General features: G+C 48.2%; 1 long non-coding RNA gene across 1 annotated transcript; it reads right to left on the minus strand.

Moving 5' to 3' along the window:
• Positions 1-8,771: 8,771 nt before the first annotated feature.
• Positions 8,772-11,513, minus strand: LOC118639159. Its single transcript, XR_004961151.1, has 3 exons — positions 10,974-11,513; positions 10,677-10,742; positions 8,772-9,013 (listed from the first exon to the last, which is right to left on the minus strand). It is a non-coding gene; the product is annotated as an uncharacterized LOC118639159 (long non-coding RNA).
• Between the last annotated feature and the right edge of the window lie 2,234 nt (positions 11,514-13,747).

Raw genomic sequence — 13,747 nt, forward strand, 5'->3', positions numbered from 1 at the left:
CTTCCCGCTGTGACCTTGGGCACAGTTTCCCCCGCCCCCGCGTGCTCCGTACTTGAACCCGAATGGTTAGAGAGCCGGTGAAAGCCTGCCTTAGGGATAAATAATCCACCGGAAGTGAGAACAGATTACAAAAAAACTCTTTGTACTTTAAAAGATTCAGTAATTGTGCAGCATCAAATTAAACCCGTGGGTCAGTTATTGGCATATCTTATCCACTGTATATACAGTACAGTGCTTTGATATGCAATAGCAAGTGTAGTAATCGAGTTGTGTGTGAGCTTTCATTTCATTCTGTATCAACACTGTGAGGTTAGGACTGTCTGTTACACCCATTTAAAGAGGAGGAGAGGGAGGTTAAGGAACTTGCCCGAGGTCACAGAGCTAGGGAATGGCAGAACCTAGTGATTCAAATTACAAGGCCCAGCAGATGCTGAAGTCCTTCTAAGGGTAGAATCACCCACGACAGGGGAGAATAAAAATCAAGAAACCTCAAGCCTTGTGCTCCTGAAACTCATGGTTATAGGGGCAGTGTCACAGGGGTCCAGGGAAAAGTGGTCCCAGGGTCATGGCGAGAATGGAAGGCACCCTCTGGGGCAGGGGGAGCAGAGAGGAGGCCCAGTCCAGCCTGGGAGGAAGTGGGCCAGCCAGGCGAGGAGGGTGAGAAGGTCTTGCCAGGCAGGGGAGGAAAAGGAGCAGAGGAAGCAGTCGGCTAGAAACTTGGCAGGTTCTGGAACACGTGGAAGGGAAAAACCCCGCAAGAGCTTTCTTCCCCAGTTGATGCTACGAGGAAGAGTCAGGAAATGGGTTACTGGAGGGTTCCTGGCAGGCTTAGGGGATGCTGGCTGCTGGGCAGGGAATTTAGTGAGGAGGCGTCAGGGAACAGGCTGTCCTTGCAGCATTCACTGTACCATTCTGTGGAAATGTCATCACAGCTCAAAACGTCACTTTCTCTGAGGAGCCCGACCTGACCCCCATGTCCGTGGAATGTGCTGGAAAACATCCTGTCCTTTTCCTCTCTGGAACTTTCCATGTCTGTAACATGTAGGAACTTGGGTGGTTCTCAGATTGGCATGGGTGTCCTTTCCCAACCCAGTGTGCCATTGAAAACTCCAAGAGCAGTCATTGACCCTGAAATGTGTCTCTAGCACCCGGCACAGAGCACATTTGCAGTAGGTGCTTCATAATATTTGTCAAGTAAATTATTAGGGGTAATTCCCTGGAGGGCTCCTCCCTTCCCAGCCTCCACCTTGCCTTAGGGCTGATTGCAAAATTAAAGTAAAAACTTTTCTTCCACGCCTCTGGGACTTGTGTGCTAACTCCAATGAAAACACCAAGTAGGGAGGGACATTTGGCCTGCCAGAGGGACTGGACTCTAATGGTCACTCTGCTGAGTGACCTGGGTCAGTTGTATGCCAGGGCCCCTCTGAGCCTCAGTATATTCCTCTGTGAAATGGTCAGAATGTATTAAAATTTGAGGGTCACATGCAAATGTTCTCTGATTTTAGAGCTAAGTTCCTGGAAACCTCATTGTGTCTGGCAGCCCTGGGGACTGAGAGTACTGAGGGGCTGCTCTTTGGCAGTGGGCCGGTCGTGTTGTTGATATTGACATATGCACATATATTATATGCAAAATTCCTGCTTTCTAATAAATCAGATGCCCATTTGTCCACTCAGTGGAAACAATCCAACTCTATGAAGAGAAAATTTGGCTTGTTTTTGCCCTGAAAATATTAAATCTAGCCCTGGGTTTGGGCCATCCATGTTAACAGTAAAACTTGCTTCCAGACTCAGCTATCTCTCTTGAATCATTTTGACTCTGCAAGGAGAGGGATGAGAAATCAGCAAAGGTGAAGGGGGGCCTGGGCCTTGCTCATCTCTACACCCCTGAAAGCTTCACTGTGCTTGGGACAGACATGGAGAGGGAAGAGTTTCTAATGTCTACATCCCTGACGTGGTAGAGGGCGTGAGAGATGAAGCCAAGCAGCATTAGATGGTGAAAAACATCTCTCTGCAAATCTGATGTGATTCTTCAGGGTGAAGCAGTAATACTAGCCTGCATTAATAGAAGTATGCTATCTGGAATCAAGGAGATGATTTTTTTTTATCCTCACTCGAGGACATTTTTTCATTTTTTGTTCAGATAGAGCAGGAGGGGGAGAGAGAGAGGGAGAGAGAGAGAGAGAGAGAGAGAGAGAGAGAGAGAGAGAGAGAGAGAAATATCGATGTGAAAGGTACACATCGAGTGGCTGCCACCTGCATGACCAACCAGGGCCGGGGACAAACTACAACCGAGGTACATGCCCTTAGCGGGAACCGAACCAGAGTCTCTCTGGACCGTAGGCTGACGCTCTAACCGCTGAGCCAAACCAGCCAGGGCAAGGAGATGATTTTTTACTCTCTTTTTACTGCTTTGGTGGATATTTATAGTTCTGCTGCCCAGCGATTCATTCACCTTTCCCCTGTGACTGTACTCTAGTTTTCTTTTGGACAATCACTCCTCCCCATTCTTAGTCCATATAATTTGGATGGAGTAAGCCTCATCTGTAAACTCCCAGGCCATTCTACCTCCTTGGCCACAGTCATTGGCTCTGATTGGGTCACCTAGCCACAAACCAAAGAGTCAGTGAAACTTTTGCTGGGAATACTGGGAAGATGGCAGTTACTCTTTCCAGATGAACCTGAGAGAATGTGAAGTTGAATTTCTAAAGCCTTTTTATCCCCATGAGAAAACCTAAAGTCATCACAAAGGAAATGGAGCATGACAACACCGCTGGAGCATCTGGATCCAGCCATGCCTGAAGGCATTATGAGTCAATCATTTCCTCTTGTTAAATCATTCTGGACAGATTCCTAACTGGCACAATTGGGCAGACCACCCTGAGGGCTGTGTTCATCATTGGGCTTCCACCCTCCAGAAGACTATTGATCACAATAGTCCTAAGACTCGAAACCCCATCATGTGAGCAACAGCCAAGAGGGGTGGGCTGGTTCAATCTGGAAAAAAATAGTTACCTTGAAATATTTCAACCATGGTTTCTCCAATTATCTGTGGCTATGCAACAAATTACTCCAAACTTAGAAGCTTAAAACAACAATCATTTTACTGTCTCTCCTGGTTTTGTGGGTCAGGAATTCCAACAGGGCTCATTTAGGGCACTCTTTTGTTTCATATGTCATTGACTGAGGTCATTTGGTGGCATTCAGTAGGTGGATGGGCCGGTCTGGAGGATCTAAGACAGCTTTAGTCCATATCTGGCAGGAATGGCTGGAGAGCTGGGCTCAGCTGCAACTATCGACCAGAACTCCCACATGTGGCCTCTTCAGCATGGTGGCCTCAGGGCAATTATGCTCCTTACATTCAGCTCAGAGCCCCAAAGGTGAGAGCCCCAAGCATAGGAGTGGTAGCTGTGAGTTTCTTGAGTCCTGGGCTCTGACACTAGCACAGGTCACTTTAAATACGTTCTGTTGGTTAAGAAGTCACAGAGCCTGCCCAGATTCAAGGGGAAAGAATGAAGACACCCTGTCTTGATGGAAGGAGTTGATGAATTTGCAGCCATCTCTAAGCTGCAACAGTAGTCATGGGGAATAATATTTAGCACCTACTATGCACCAGGCCTTGTGCTAAGGACATTCTGAGTTTATTTCCCCGAGACTTCAGCACAGCCCTCCAGGCAGACGCTGTTATCTCCATTTACAGATGAGGCACTGAAGAGTTACATGGCCTGCTCAGGATCTCACAGCTATAAGTGACAGCTCTGGGATTTGAACCCAGGACTTTTTGACTCTACACTTACATATTTATGCCACACTGAAAAGAGAAAATTAGGTTTGTACTCTGTGGTCCAAGGGCAGAACCAGGCCAGTGGGTGTGGGCTGCAGGAATAAAGATTTTGCTCTGGGTTGGAAAGGCCCTTCTTGCCATTAGAGCTGGCTACAACTGGAGGGGACCATCTTGAGAAATAACCCCATCACCACAGCAATAAAAACAGAGGTGGTGGATTCCAGTATTAGTAATGTAACGTATGTAATAGGAATAGAAACAAGTTAGGCCCTTTCTTCCTCGGAGAAGAGTGTGATTCTCTGGTCTCCATCACAGGTATCATCTGTCTGATCTTAATTATTCTTCCTCCTACTGACCTTGCCATAATTTAGGGGGTGCATTAGTTATTGATTGTTGCACAACAAACACCCCAAAACTGAGCAGCTAAGACAACACTCATGTATTTTCGGTGGGTCAGGAATCCAGATAAGGCTTAGGTGGGCCCTCAGGCCCTCACACAACAAGCCAGGTGTCAGTCAGGACTACAGTCATGGCAAGAATGACCTGGGTGGGACATGATCTGCTTCCAAGCCCCCTCGTGTGGCTGTTGGCACAATTTGGGTCCATGTGGGCATCGCACTGAGGCTTGGCTTCCTCCCAGGTTGTTGGCCAGAGGCCTCCCTCAGTTCCTTACCACGTGGGCCTCTGCAGAGAGCATCTCACAAGTTGATGGTGAGCAGGCAAGAGGGCAAGAGAGAGTCCAACAACAGAGTGTGAGCAAGACAGAAGACACGGTCGCTTGTAACCTAATCCCAGAAGTGCCTCTCATCACTTTGCAGTGCTCTATTTGTTGAAGAAATCACTAGGTCCAAGCCACATTCAAGGGGAAGGGTTACACTAGGGCATGGATAGCAGAGGTCAGGATCACTAAGGGCCACCTTGAAAGTCCATTTACATGGGTAAAGGCAATGGTATGTCGTCTGACTTCAGGCTCTTTGCCCAGAATACTCTCCCCATCCTTCTCTTCCCCTTCTGTTGAGTCTCAGTTTAAAGGTCATTTCCTTAGAATAGCCTTCCTGGACCCCAAAATAGGCTGAATCCTTCCATTACCAGTAAATGCACCCCCTCTCTGTAGCCCTTATGACAATGACAGTTACTAGTAGTTAAACAGCTCAACTTACAAAGCCCATGTCCTGTGCCAGGAACTCAGTAAGCACATGTGTGAATTCACCTAATCCTTCTGACAGCCCTATAAGATAGGGACTATTATGATCCATATTTTACAGAGGGGAAACTGAGGTTCAGAGAAGTCAAGCAATATTGCTCAAAGCCACTTGCCAGTAAGGGGCCAAATCAGACGGTCTAGCTCCGGAGCTAGTACACTTAGCCACTCTGCTACACAGCCTCTCTGGGCAGCTAATGCTATGTATGGCTTTTCAAATATTTTATTTTATTTTATTTTATTTATTTTTTTACTTTTTAGAGAGAGAGGAAGGGAGAGGGAGAGAGAGATATAGAAACATCGATGAGAGAGAACATCAACTGGCCGCCTACTGCATGCCCCCCACTGGGGATTGGGTCCACAACCTGGGCATGTGCCCTGACTGGGAATGAAACCAGCGACCTCTTGGTGCATGGTTCGACATTCAACCACTGAGCCACACTGGCCGGGCTTTATTGCTTTTTAGAGAGAGAAGAAGGGAGACGGAGAGAAAGTTTGGTATGAGAGTGAATATAGATCAGCTGCTTCCTGCACGCCCCCTCCTGGGATCGAGCCTGCAAGCCTGGCATATGCCCTGACTGGGAACTGAAACAGCAACCTTTTGGTGCCCGGGACAATAGCCAATGTGTACGGCTTTTTGTTTAATCTGTACCTCTCCCCAAAGGCTGTGGGCTGTGTCTGTCGTGTTCATTATCCTAGCTCTGGCACCTGGCACAGTGCCCAGCTCATGGTATAGATCATATTTTGTATCCAGTCATTGGTCAATGGATGCCTAGATTGCTTCTACCTTTTGGCTGTTGTGAATAATGCTGCTATGAACATGAGTGTACAAATATCTCTCTGAGAACTTGCTTTCAATTCTTTGGGGTATGTACCCTAAGTGGAATTGCTGGATGATATGGTAATTCTATTTTTAATTTTTTTGAGGAACCCCCATACTGTTTGGGGAGTGGCTGCATCATTTCACAAAGTTCCCAAGTTCACATCCTTGCCAACACTTATTTTCTGTTTTTTTTTGTTTGTTTGTTTTTGATAAGCAGGCATCTGCTATGTTCTGAATGTTTGTGTCCCCTGGGGCCTTTGGAAGATGCTTAGGCCATCAGGGTGGAGCTCTCACAAATGGGGTTAGTGCCCTAATGAAAGAGACCTCACAGAGCTCCCTAGTCCCTCCCACCATGTGAGGACAGAGTAAGTCTTCAGCCTAGAGGAGGGCCTTCCTCTGACCGTGCTTGCACTCTAATTTCAGACTTCTAGTTTCCAGAACTATAAGAAATGAATTTCTATTTTTTATGAGCTACCCAATCTGTGATATTTTGTTATGGCAGCCCAGCTGTACAAAGACCCCCATTTAAAAAAGTATAAAGTGATTTTAGCTTTTTAAAATATTTTTTTTTTCGTAACATAAGGCAAGCCAGAAGAGAGAAAACAAGCATGGCTAGGTTTAAAGGCCTAGACTTTAGTCAGACAGTCTGGGTTCAAATCCTGGCTTTACCACATTCTAGCTATGTGATCTGTTAAAAACGAGCAACAGGCCCAAAATGGAGTCACTCAGGCTTCATCAATGACTTAATTATAGTTTTGGCTCTCCCAGAAATGGGGTCTTAAACCATTCAATCAGGAATCACCTGAGCCCCACTAGTTAGGTAATCTGCCTGTTTGACCCCCGCCACCCCCTAAGGGAAAGTCACTTGGCAATAACCAACCCACTTTTTTGGTTTGTTTTGTTTTAGCCTATTATAATGTCCTTGCTCCTGCTCTTTTCTGCCTATGAAAGTCTTTCATTTTGTGCAGCTCCTTGGAGCTCCTTTCTAGCTGCCCAATTCTAATGGATTTTTGCTCAAATAAACTTAACATTTTTATTATGTCTCAGTTTATTTTTTAACAGACCTCATGCAAATTACCCTATTGCCCCATTTATAAAAGGGCTATCTATAGTAATCATACTAATCTTCTAGAGTTTAAGGCTCAAGTAAGGTAATGTACTTAAGGGGAATGAGCACAAGGTAATCTCAAGTTTATTAATCTTTTCTTTTATGTGTCTTATTTAAAAGAATTATCTCCGCCCTGGCCGGTTTGGCTCAGCGGGTAGAGCGTCGGCCTGCGGTTCAGAGAGGCCCGGGTTCGGTTCCCGCTAAGGGCATGTACTTCGGTTGCAGTTTGTCCCCGGCCCTGGTTGGTCGTGTGGGTGGCAGCCACTCGATGTGTCCCTTCACGTCGATGTTTCTGTCTCTCTCTCCCTTCCTCTCTATCTGTACAAAAAATGGAAAAATGTCCTCGGGTGAGGATAAAAAAAATAAATAAATAAAAATAAAACTATAAAAAAATAAAATAAAAATAAAAGAATTATCTCCACCCCACAGTAACATTCTCCTATCCTCCTCTTCCAAATTCTTTTAGAGCTTTGCTTCTTGATTTTTTTCATATGATATACAAAAGGGTGACCAACTATTCCAACACTTTCCACTGGCTAGTGAATCCTTTTGCCACTGACTTGATCATCTACATCTTCCAGCCACACAGGCGTCTGTTGTTTTCTTTTTCTTTTTTAACTTTTTACTGTGGTGGATGGTGGTTGTGGTGGTGGTGGGGTGGTGGGGTGAAATGGAGGGGTGGGGGGGTAGTCAGGCGGCTGTTTTGGACTCTCTGTCCAATCGATCTATTCCTGAGCCAACACCACATCCTAGAGCTTTAGAACAAGCAGTGCTAGCAAGTTAGAGCAAGACTTTTTTGTCGTTTCTTTACAAAACTGGCTTGGCTTTTCTTGCACTCTTTTTCTAAACTCAGCCTGTTAGGTTAAAAACAAATCCTGGTGGACTTTTTTTATCCTCACCCGAGGACATTTTTGCATTCATCTTCAGATTGAGCAAGAGGAGAGAGGGAGGAAGAGAGAAACATCTCACATCGACTGGTTGCCACTCACATGACCCCAACCGGGGCCGGGACTGGGGACAAACTGCAACCGAAATACGTGCCCTTAGCAGGAACCAAACCTGGAACTTTCTGGTCCGTGGGCTGATGCTCTAACCTCTGAGCTAAACCGGCCAGGGCCCTGGTGGACTTTTGAATGGACTGTTCTGAAAAACTAACTTGGAGGAAAACTAATGTGTTTACAGCATTGCGTCTTCCTACTGGAAAACCTTTCTCTCCAGATTCTATTTCTTCCTTCTCAGCCAACCCAGGTGGAGCTGGATGTCTTGTTTACCAAGGATCACAACCCCTGTGGATGAAAGCTCATATTGCCCTGCTTCCCTGTGAACAAAGAAGGAGCTGAGACAAATTGCCAAAGGAGAAGACTTAAAAAGGAGCTAAACACTCTGTTTCAGGGAGACAGGCTATTCAGGTCTGTGACCCTGGAAACTCAGCTGACAGTTGCCAAGACAGGCCCTGGGGCCTCCTGGACTTTCTTTAATGACTCTGGAAACAGACAGCTTTGTAGGAGCAACTAGAAAATTCCAGAAACTACAATCCTTTGGGGCTGGACTGGTTTTAATTCCCCCCAACCCCATTGTACAAATGAAGTGAGGTTGAGAGAGGTGAGGAGACAAACCTATGTGGGTCTGGTCTCCTCTCTTTCCTCAGAGTTGGTCTTGACTTAGCAGGAGGTTCAAGGGCCATCTGAGGGTGGGGAGGATGTACTCCGCACTCCATCTCAGCCCCATAGAACTGCAGCCAAGTCTCAACGTTTCACTTTTCAACTGGGCACCTCAGGTTAGGCATCCCCTCCCCTCACCCTACCCCCTGCCACATCCTTCCCCTTTAAGAAGAGACCAGTCTTTGGCTTATGCCATTCACAGAATTTATTGTCACTTGCCAGTAGCTAGCAGGGATCATAGACACACAGCTGAGCCTCCCCACAGGGAGAGGTGGCACTGGACCACCCAGCAGTATTTACAATAGTTCGAGGAGGGGCAGGTCCTCATCTTACTGGCAGCAGCTGCACTTCTGAGCCTCAGCCTCTGCCCCCTCTCCACCTTTGCACACACAATCCTTGGCGCATTTCTCGCACTCCGCGGGGCAGCAGGAGCAGCAGCCTGCAGATAAAACAGGGGGCAGCCAGTCTGATGGCCTCCCTCAACATCTGTTCCCATCAAAGGGGAGAAGGGAAAGGAGGGGTGCCAGGAGGTTGGTCGTTGTCCCTTCCTAGTCTCACACCTGGTTTGACTCAGCATCTAGGGTGTGTCAGCTGCCTGTAGGGGAGGGGTACCTAGCAACTAGCCCCCAGCCCCTTAGGTAAGTGCAGGTGAGGCAGGATGGTAAGAAGCTAGGAAAATTCCTTGGCAAGTGGAATGAGGAAACTGAGACAGATAGCTGAACAAACTGGCTGAGCACTTTACAGTTACATACGGGTCACTGAGGGAGGAAAGCCGTGGGTGCCTAGCAACAAGCAAAACGTGCCAGGCCTCACCCATGGTGGCCTTTCCTCCCCTGGCATATCACTGGTTATGTGGTTCAGACCCTCCCCTGACTTTTCCTCCTTAGAGATAGCATCTAGACCTCGTTTCAATTTCAGCTCCAGGCCCAGAAAAGCAGCAACACCAAGCGGCAGTGACTAATGACCCCCCTGCCCTGGCACTGGCCAATCAGTGGAGATCATGACCCTGAGAGGGCACACCTGGAAAAACCGAGGACTATTAAGATCTCCCCCGAGACCTCTCCTAAAAGCCCCACCTTTGGAAAGCAGATAAAACCCCTCAAGACAAAGAAGCCAGTGTGACCCTCCTTGGGTTATGTCCACTCAAATCTCCTTTGTGAGTGGATTCTCTTTCTCCTAACCTCTGAGGGTCCCCATGGACCTGCAACCAGAGGAGCAGTGGGCAGCGGCTCATTGTGGGCAAATCCCCTGGACCGTTCTCAAGGCTCCTCTTCTCTGACTCCCAGTGAGCCGCCAGCTGCCCTGCCTTGACTCTCCTGTTGCTTCTTCTCTCCGAGGCCCTTCCTGCTTCACTGTCCCCAGCTTTAATAAACACACTCTCAAAAGCACCTAGACTTGGGTCGTAAAATCTTTCCTTAAGGAAGTCAAGAACCCACACTCTACCAGCTGGCCAGAGGCCCAGTTCCCTTTGGTAACACAGGGGAGTCCAGGATGGTAGGGTCAGGCCCAGGCTGGGGGAGTGCTGGGCCTTAAGGAAAAAGCATCACAGGGTAAATGGCCCTGAGGAGAGTTTTGAAAGATAAATTTGGAGCAGAGATGGTACAGGCGTGGGGGTCCAGGAGACCTATGGGATCATCTGCCCCTAGTCTTACACACCATGGAAAGAGGGAGCTTTCCTCCCACCACCTAGTCCCCATGCACATTACACTGCTTCTGGCTCTGGAGATCTGAGGAAGGTCAAATTGAGGGGAATCCACAAAGGCCTGAGAGGGGACCAAGGGACAAGAACTCCAGAGCTAAAACCCTCACCAATGGCTTCCCCAGGCACTGGTTGTTTTAAGGGGAAGGGTTGGACCAGGGTAATAGTTCTCAGTTCCAGCTGCTAATTAGAATCTTCCAGGAATTTCCAAAACATCTTGCCCAGGTCTAGTGGATCAATCACTGAGGGTGGGGCCAGGGCAATTGTATCTTAAGGCCTCCCCAGGTGCTTCTGTCCCAGCAAGAGTCAGAAGCATTGGAACAGGGGGCCTAAGGGTCTCTCCATGTTGCGTGGACAGACTGGGGGAGCAGAGGGAGCAGGGCAGAGGGGTCCGCACACTCACTTTTCTTGCAGGAGGTGCATTTGCATCCCTCGCATTTGCAGGAGTCAGCACAGGTGCAGGAACCACCTAGAGAAGGAGAAATCACCGGAATGGGTTGGGTGGGGCCAGGCCTAAAGGGAGGAGGTGGGATACCAAACCTCAGTGCCCTTTGGGATATAGCCATGCCTACCCTTCACGAGGTTCAAAATAGGAAATAAAGGTCTCTTCCGCCAAATGTCCTTGACCAAAGCCATAGGGCATGGGATTCTTTACAAGTGAGGGGGCCGCTGGGCCGCAGCATGGGGTTGGGGGGCTCACCAGTAGGACAGGGGCAGGTCTCAGGGTCCATGTCGAGCAAAGATGCCGCAGGAGAGGGTGACTGGCTTCTGACAACTGGATGCTCTAGTAGCAGCAGATGATGCGGTTTTTATAGCCCCGGGCGGGGGCGCGCATGCACAGCCCGCGGCGCCCTGACTCCATCTGGGCTCGCAGGTTCCGGTGGAAGCGCGCATTGCGGCGGCGGCCCTCCCCCTCCCCCGCGCGGAGCTCCCCACTCTCCTCCCGGTGTGCAGCCACCCTACTTCTCACCGGGTGCACAGGGGAGGATACTCCTCACCCGGGTGCACGCCTCGGTGTGCACGGCTGGGGCCGCGTCCTCGAGCCGGGCTTCAGGGCTGGCGGAGCAGAACCCCCCGCCCCGGGCCCCACCGTGTGGGTGATTTGACTGGGCTGCGGGATGCCCAGAGAGCCGGTAAACAGCGTTTCTGCCCCTGTCGGTGAGAATGTTTCCAGAAGAGATTAGCACTGGAATTGCTGGTCTGGGTAAAGATTGCCTCCCCAGTGCGGCTGGGTGACAGCCAGTCTGTTGAGGGCCCGCCTAGGCTGAGGGAGGGCGAATTTCCTCTCTGCAGGAGCTGCCACCTCCATCTTCTCCCGGCGACAGTGGCGCCTCCTGGTTCTCCCGTTCCAACCCCGACCGAATGACACCACCTGCTGTCAGGGTTCTCCAGCTTGCAGGTGGAGGACGGTGGGGCCTGGCCTCCACAAGCATGTGAGCCAAATCCTGTAATAAATCTAGAATACATGCTAATACAGGCGCGCGCGCGCACGCACACACACGGTGAGGCAAAAGTAGCTTTACAGTGGTGAGTGCTCAAAACAGTTTATTCTTGTATTATTATTTATTAATTATTGTATTATTTTCCATACGAACAACTGTAAACTCATTTTACACCACCCTGTATCTCATATCAAGATCCATATAATTACTGGTTCTGTTTCTGTGGAGAACCCTAATACTCTAACCCACACACCCTAGGGTAACCAGGATCTTGAGGAGTCTGAAAACCACAACATCCTTCTGAAATACCCGCCCCCCCCCCCATTCTTCACACGGCTGGGCCCCTCATCCTTCAGTTCTCAGCTTCCATGACCTCTGAAGGGCATTTCATATAGGTGTATTGCTCCAGAGGGTCCTCCTCATCCCCACCTTTATTCCCCTCTGACTTCTTGTTAATTCTCACAACCTAAAAGTACTTTGTTCCCTCTGCCTGTGATTCTCTTCCCTTCTTTCTTTGCTTCTATGTCTTTGCTCAAATCTTACTGTCTCCGTGAAGCCCACCATGATCACTCTATTTAAAATTGCAACACACATCTGAAACCTCCAAGACTCCTGACCCTCATATCTTGCTCTGTCTTTTTTTTTTTTTCATAGCATAAAACACCTTCTGATAAACTAAATACTTCATTTGTAAAGTGTATGTGTGTCTGTCTTTCCTGCTAGAACATAAGCACCAGATCTTATAAGGAATCATTGCCTTTGTTCACAGACACATCTGAAGCACCTAGAGTGCTGTCCTGTACACTGAGACATTCAGGACACATTTATTGAATGAATGAATGAATGAATGAATGAATGGCTCTCAAGACAAGCTGGCTGGGTTCACAGTCTGACTCTCCACTTACTAGTAATGTGGTAAGTTACTAGCAAGTTGATTAACATTTCTATGCCTTGGGTTGCTCAAGGGTTTCATTTATTATTCCTAAATGGGAATACTAGTAGTTCCTACCTTATAGGTTTGCCAGGGGCTTAAATGACATGGCACTTGGAAAGCTGTCAGAGCAGGGCCCTAACCATGTTGGCTCTTAATCATTTACAAGTGAGTCTGAGCCCTGGAGGCGGCATCAAATTAGAATTCTGCAGGGAGCCTGGGATCCCCATAGCTTCTACCTGACACCCTGCTCCATTGTTGGCCTCAGCTTTGTGTCCCCTGAATTGCAGCTGCCTCCGACTGACACAGGACTGCAGGTGTCAGGTTGGACCAGCTAATTCACAGCCATCAGTCCTCACCCTGGATCCTACACCCAATCCTAGTGCGCTCTGGGAGAAGGGAGTACACAGACACTGTTTCTCTTTTCATTTAGATTGGGGCCCGGAGGCGGGACCAGGTAGGCAGCGATCACTCAGAGTCACACCAGCTAATAGACTGATCCCCAAATGATCTCAGAAAAAAGCAGAGTCCAGCAAGTCCCACCCTAGTTGAAATTGGTCTAGTGCAGGATTAAGACTGTTGTGTTACCATCAAAAGGTTTCCTGATTTACTAGCCTGGGACTGAACAATTGGCAAGGAGTTTAAAAGCCTGGGTAAACAGTAGTGGACAAAAAGAGTTTGCAAATATGCTTATCTGCAAATAAAGTCATTTCTTGGAGGGGTCTGGATTTATTCATAAAATGAATATTGAATGAGCAATTCTATTCACCGGGGCAGTGGAAGTAGGAGAAGGGGCACTGATCTAGGAACCCCATGATTTCCAGTTCCAGCTCTTCCAATAATTAGCTTTGTGAACTCAAGGGAGTCTCTCCTAACTTTGTGCCCCAGGTTTCACATGGGTCGACCAGGTGACTGCTAGTAGCTAACGTGGTTAACGTCTACCACTTGCTGGGCACTTACTGTGTACTAGGCACCATACTGAGCACCATCTGGAGCTAAACACTTCACATATTATCTCATTGACTCCTTCCAATTACCTTTATGGTAGTCTGTATTAACCCATTTTGTAGGTGAGGAAACTGAGGCTCAGAGAGAGTAAGT

This window comes from Molossus molossus, unplaced genomic scaffold (genome assembly GCF_014108415.1).
Source record: "Molossus molossus isolate mMolMol1 unplaced genomic scaffold, mMolMol1.p scaffold_m16_p_21, whole genome shotgun sequence".
Lineage (NCBI taxonomy): Eukaryota > Metazoa > Chordata > Mammalia > Chiroptera > Molossidae > Molossus > Molossus molossus.